The 6,517-nt window shown below is 36.9% G+C and overlaps 3 non-coding genes across 3 annotated transcripts; 2 read left to right on the top strand and 1 right to left on the bottom strand.

Annotated features, from left to right (window-relative positions):
- The first annotated feature begins 279 nt into the window (after window positions 1-279).
- On the top strand, window positions 280-351 carry TRNAM-CAU. Its single transcript has one exon. It is a non-coding gene; the product is annotated as a tRNA-Met (tRNA).
- A 309-nt stretch (window positions 352-660) lies between these two features.
- On the top strand, window positions 661-741 carry TRNAL-UAG. The gene has a single exon. It is a non-coding gene; the product is annotated as a tRNA-Leu (tRNA).
- A 420-nt stretch (window positions 742-1,161) lies between these two features.
- Window positions 1,162-1,267, bottom strand: LOC111438073. The gene has a single exon (XR_002709607.1). It is a non-coding gene; the product is annotated as a Plant small nucleolar RNA R71 (small nucleolar RNA).
- Window positions 1,268-6,517: the final 5,250 nt, after the last annotated feature.

Below are 6,517 nucleotides of genomic sequence, written 5' to 3'. Positions count from 1 at the left end.
TAACTAAGGTTATGACAAGATATGATAGTACCCTTTAATTATGGATGATGCGCTTCATTGAAGGACTTCCAAAGTATATTTCTCAAAGGATAACTACCGCTCTCAATGAAGAGTGTAAGCATAAGATTCCTTGGAATGAATTCACTTATGGTGATTTAGGTTATGTAATAGCCAAGTCAACCGCCAGCAAATATTGTCTACTTTGGCCCGTTGCATATCGTCGTGAGTCTCACAGTTTTAAAAGCATCTGTTAGGGATCAAAATGATATTAATTAAATAATCAGAGTGGCGCAGCGGAAGCGTGGTGGGCCCATAACCCACAGGTCCCAGGATCGAAACCTGGCTCTGATACCAACAATAAATAACATTCCCAACAATTACAAGGTCCCTATAACTTTACTCAAAGACAGGACAGGTTCGTGATTTTGACATGCTCGCCAAAAAACCTTATGGGGTACACAATCTCCATTCACATTTTTCACCTCGGTTTTGTGGCTTTGTTATACCATAGGCAAGGTTTACCTTCAACGTTCAAACATCACTTATGTGGAATCAAAACTTGTTTGACCACACACCGCCTATGCATGCATGTTCTATCATGTGCGACACAACAATGTTGCATCTCATCGTTATCTTGGTTTTTCTGGACACATTTGTTGGGACAGTTTGGCCGAGTGGTCTAAGGCGCCAGATTTAGGCTCTGGTCCAAAAGGGGCGTGGGTTCAAATCCCATAGCTATCATGATCATACACGTTTTAAGAACACTTTTTAAATGTGCGGCCTCGTGAGCTAAATCCGTGCATTATTAGACCCAAAACGCAAGGAACGTGCAACCATTGGGAAATTTCATGGACTATCGTCGGAAGATCCCCACCTACATCTATTGTCATTTTGAAACGCAAGGAACGTGCAACCATTGGGAAATTTTATGGACTATCGTCGGAAGATCCCCACCTACATCTAATGTCATTTTTAGGAGTTAGTGACTCGTTTTGATTCCAAGGAGTGGATAAAGACGTGATTAGATTGAGCTTATTCCCTTATTCTTTGAGGGATTGTGCTAAATCATGGTTGAATACCTTAGCATCGAGACTAATTGATTCTTGGAATAGTCTGTAGATAAATTTTTTATCAAGTATTTTTCACCCACTAGAAATGCACGGTTCAAAAATGAGATTGTCGCTTTTCAACAATTTGAAGATGAAACACTAAGTGAAGCGTGGGAGAGATTCAAGGAGATGCTTAGAAAATGTCCTCATCATGGATTACCTCATTGTATACAACCATGGATTAAATATTGCTACTAAACAAGTAGTGGGTGCTTCCGCCAATGGAGCTATTTTGTCAAAGATATACAATGAAGCATATGAGATTTTAGAGAGAATAGCATCTAACAATTGCCAATGGGCGGATGTGAGAAGCAACCCAGGAAAGAAGACCCGAGGAGTACTTAAAGTTGATGTTTTGTCTTCAATCAACACTCGACTAGCTTCGGTGACTAATATTTTACAAAATCTAGCATTGGGACATGGCACAATGACCAAAGCATCAGCCCATACAGCTGCTGTAATGACCCAGACAGCAGCTAAATCTTGTGTATATTGTGGAGAAGAACACACTTTTGATCAATGTCCAAGCAATCCGGCCTCAATTTTTTATGTGGGGAATCAAGCTAGTCATGGGAACCCGAAAAATAATTCCTTCTCAAATACTTATAATCCGGGGTGGAGAAATCATCCAAACTTCTCATGGAAGAGACAAGGCTCATACAATCAACAAATGCCACCTAAAGCAATTTATCCTCTAGGTTTTGAATTACAAAACCAATTGACATATGGTTCTCAACAAGCCACCTCCCAAGGGAAAGAAGCTAGCCAAACTCAACACATACCACGAATATCTCTTGAGAGCCTAATAAAGGAATATATGGCTAAAAATGATGTTGTGATAAAGTCAACAAGCATCCTTGCGAAATTTGGAAGTTCAAGTAGGTCAATTAGCAAATGAGTTACGAAATAGACCTCTTGGAAAGTTGCCGACAAACACTGAAACACCAAAAAGAGAAGGCAAGGAGCAATGTCAAGCAATAGAGTTGAGAAGTGGGAAAGAAATACCCAGCAGAGGAGAAAAAATTAAAGCACACGGTGATAGTCGCTCTCAAGAAACTGTTGATACACAACAGAGAAAGGAGGAAGCTACTGTGCAGAAAGAGCACAACAAAAATGATGCAGAAGTTGTTGTACAGAAAGAAAACAACAGAAATTATGCAGAAATTGTGAAGCCTCCTAAAACACAAACAATAGTCAGCAGTGGACAAGAAAGCAGAATATACACACCATCACCTCCTTTCCTACAATGAATAAAAAGAAAGAAGTTAGAAGCCCACTTTGAGAAGTTCCTGGATATATTTAAGGGAATTCACATAAATATACCATTAGTTGAAGCTTTGGAGCAAATGTCAAATTATGTGAAATTCTTGAAGGATGTGCTCACCAATAGAAGAAAGTTTGAAGAATTCAAGGTGGTACCCATTGAATGAAGAGTGTAGTGCAATAATGAAAAACAAGATCCCACTAAAGGAGAAAGACCCCGGTTCATTCATAATTCCCATATCGAGAGGAGGGAAGAAGCTAGGTCGAGCATTATGTGATTTGGGATCAAGCATTAATCTAATGCCGCTATCTATTTACAAAAAGTTAGGTATTGGTAAAGCTAGACCAACTACAGTCACTCTTCAACTAGCAGATCGATCTTTCACTTATCTAGAAGGAAAAATCGAAGATATCCTAATTCAAGTGGACAAGTTCATATTTCTAGCAGATTTTATCATTTTGGGGAGACTATTTTTGAAAACCGGAAGAACATTGGTAGATGTCCACAAGGGAACTATAATGCTGAGAATAAATGATCAACAAATAGAATTTCATATGAATGACAACATGAAATATCCAGCAGTAGTAGAGGAATGCTCAACAATTTATAAATTGATACAGAATCCAACAACTGATAGCTAGAAACAGAAACAAGAAGAAGACAGCAGCTGGAATAATTGCATTACACAACAAGTAGAATTGGAGAAAATTGTAAGAGTTTTTGAATCACTGGAATTAGAGGAAAGAATAAATTCATCAATGAAGTTATCTATCGACACACCTTTGAACTACATCTTAGAAGAACTATTTGACATATGGGAGATAGACTTCACGAAATTATTCACACCCACGGTAGAATGGAGAGTTTCGAAGGGACATCATTTCTTTGACAATGGATAACTGAAAAAAATGAAAAGAAAAAGAGGGAGCTAGTCACAATTTGCAAGCAAATATATGAAGCTCCGAGTAAACCAAGTTAGTTTTTCTTTTCTTTTTATTTATGCACTTATATAGTTGTTTTTAAATAGCTATCTTCACTTTCCTTAGAATGATAATTTTGTAGATTTTATTTTACTTGTTGTCGTGAATAACTCACATGCCCCAAAGAAGTTATTTTGCAGATGAATTAGGGGGATTTAGATGTGATTAGGAATGCAAATTTCAGCATATAAAAGAGACTAATTACACTTGGTGCATGCTAGGATGTGATTGATGACAAATATTATTCTCTTGTAGTGCACGTTGCCACATAGTTGTCTTGTTCATTTTCATTTGCATGTGGTTTTATTTCATTTTAATGTTCTTCACTTTCTCATCCACTACATGCCAAGGAACTACCACCAAAGAATTTTTTTTTAGGAACATCCTAAAAGATTTTCTAATCCCCCAATGAAAGAAATTTGTATGGAAAAGAGAAATGGACAGAAAATAATCCTTCTACATTCTCAGGTAAGCTTGAAATGTTAAGAAAGGGGCTGCTAGACATCATAGCTCACATGCAACAGTAGACATACAGTAGAACTACCAACAGCTGGACTGATAGCAGATTTACAACAACAGTATTTCCAAGTTTTTTAATAAAATTATAAAAGAATGGAGCCGCAGAGAATCTTCACGATGCCTAAAGATGAGGGAATTCTCTAAACACACCCTTTATAATCTTATTATCTTATTTTGAAACACGTATTCATATTTTGTTGTCTGTTTTTGTTTTGTTGACTGCATGTAATTTTGAAAGATGTTCATGCATGCACCTTAGAAACTACATATAATTTTGAAAGATTTTCGTGCATGCACCCTAGAAACATGAGCTTTATTAGATAGGGTAATATGAAGTAGGGATGTTTTATGCAAGAACTAGGGATCTAATATAAAGTGCTCCAATGTGATAAATAAAATAGTAAGGTGAGAGGTGTGTTTCCTTAAAAACAAACTATATAACTCGAAAAAAAAAAGTTAAGAAAATTACAGCTTAAATGTAACGACCCAAAATTTTCTACTTAATTTAAGGTCGCTACTGTATACATACCATAAACATTGAATGCGGAAGACTTCATTTAAATTCCATAAAACATAACCTTTAACTTAAAACACAGCCATGGACTTACGTGTTTCGAAAACATCTTTAAAACGACACAACAAAAGACCCGAAATAAAATAAATAAGCGTTTAAGTTTAAAACATTCTATTCTATCCTAAGTCTAAGAAAATAAATACCACTATCCTATGCATGTGCCATGATCTCGAGTTGCGATGCCATCGTCAGCCGTACAAGAATGCCTTGCCTTAACCTGAAAAATGTACATGGCTTGAGTATTTAAAGAAATACTCAGTAAGTGACCCCACTATTGAGGTTTGCAACAATCACATGCAATAAAATGATGGGACCTATCTTTCGTTTCGTTTCATTTCATTTCGTTTCGTTTCGTTTCGTTTCTTTTTTGTTTCGTTTCGTTTCGTTTTCTCTACGGTGTAATCCTAACAGGTAATCGTGGACATGTACCATATACTCTACACGCAGCCCATACGTGCGAGTATGGGCTCACCAGCTAGTTCGCACACCGTTGGGCCACTGTCCCTAGCCGGTGGGCATGCTCTGGGGGCCCACCGGGACCCGTTAAAACTAAAACCGTCACGGCACCGCTATGCAGGGCATAATGATCGTTGTCCTGCCATTTGGATGTACGCGTCCGTACCCTCGTGATGGGATAGGGGTATCCCCCCAAACGCATGATCACACAATATGCATGAGGTCCCACTAGTCCTACAGTCATCATTTAATGAACATAACCCCGTGTCACGTTTTCATGCTTACATGTCATTCTCATTCTCATTTCGTTACATATCATACATATTCCTAGCGGGGTTATGTATCATGCAATTTACCGTATTTCATGTCATACAATTCATTCAGTTACATTCCAATACTCATACAACAAGCCACAATCGTACAAGGGCACACATCATCACATGCATTCATATCACATCAACTAAGCAGCATAAATAACATACATTCACGTTCACATAATTTCGTACTTAAGTACAATAATCTAGAATACAATGTATCATATCATAACCAAGTCATAACGTAAACATTTCATAGTCATATCGTTCTCTAACTTACCATAGCCTTAACGTTCTTATACCTATCACAGACATATCATTACGTGACGTACCTTAGTCATATCGTCACAAGAACGTACCCTAACGCTATCGTTCTATCAATCTATCACAAACCTATCCCTTTCTACCCATAACCTAACCGTATTCTTTCATCAATCTCTCCTATCTATAGCACTTCGGTATGTAACCTAACTCTGACGTTTCATGAACGTATCTTACTCCTATCGTTACATTTCGTTTTGTGCATCATTCTCGTACCCTATCTCAAACATATCCTTGAGCACATCGTACCATAATTATTATCATACAAACCACATATTATAACATAACATAACATATAGGAAGCATATCGATCCACAAACAATTCACACATATCAATATATATGACACGTACAGAACCACAGGGCACGTGTCAACATCAAATATAACCATGCCGATAGTAAGGTCACTTACCTAGATAGCTTAAGTCGTTGTCACAAATATATCTTTAATGAAAGTTTGATTCCGTCCTTTGAAATTCGAGTCAACCTATATGAGCTCATGACATCAGTTTCAAGTTTTATCTCTATAAAATTATTACTCTAATTTAGATTTGCCATCTTAACATTCTGATCTTTTCTGTTGGACAAACTTAAAGGAGCTCACTGCCCTCTGATGAAAATTCTGATGTTTTCTGTTACACAAAATTGAAAGTACCTCACTGCCATCTGATATTTCATTTTATTGTTAAATACTGTTTAACAAATCTTTCCTTAATTTCCCTCCCTCTCCCTCTAATCTTTTTCCTGTAAATAGGTTTTTCAATTGTGTAAACAGATATTACTGGCCAATTTTAAGTACAGGGCTATGATCTTTTAGTTTATAGATTTGCCACCTAAACTTTTATTGAATCTAAGATTTGATCCAAAATTAATTTCTTATCACCATAACTATAAAGGAAAAGGAAATCTAAGATAGGATTTTACCGTAATAACGGACAAAAATCTCTGCAATAGCCATTGTACTTCTTCCCAGATCTGAAT

The sequence above is a fragment of the Cucurbita moschata genome, unplaced genomic scaffold (genome assembly GCF_002738365.1).
Source record: "Cucurbita moschata cultivar Rifu unplaced genomic scaffold, Cmos_1.0 Cmo_Scf00070, whole genome shotgun sequence".
Taxonomy (NCBI): Eukaryota; Viridiplantae; Streptophyta; class Magnoliopsida; order Cucurbitales; family Cucurbitaceae; genus Cucurbita; species Cucurbita moschata.
Note: the sequence above shows the minus strand (reverse complement) of the source record. Positions and strands in the feature narration are given on the sequence as shown.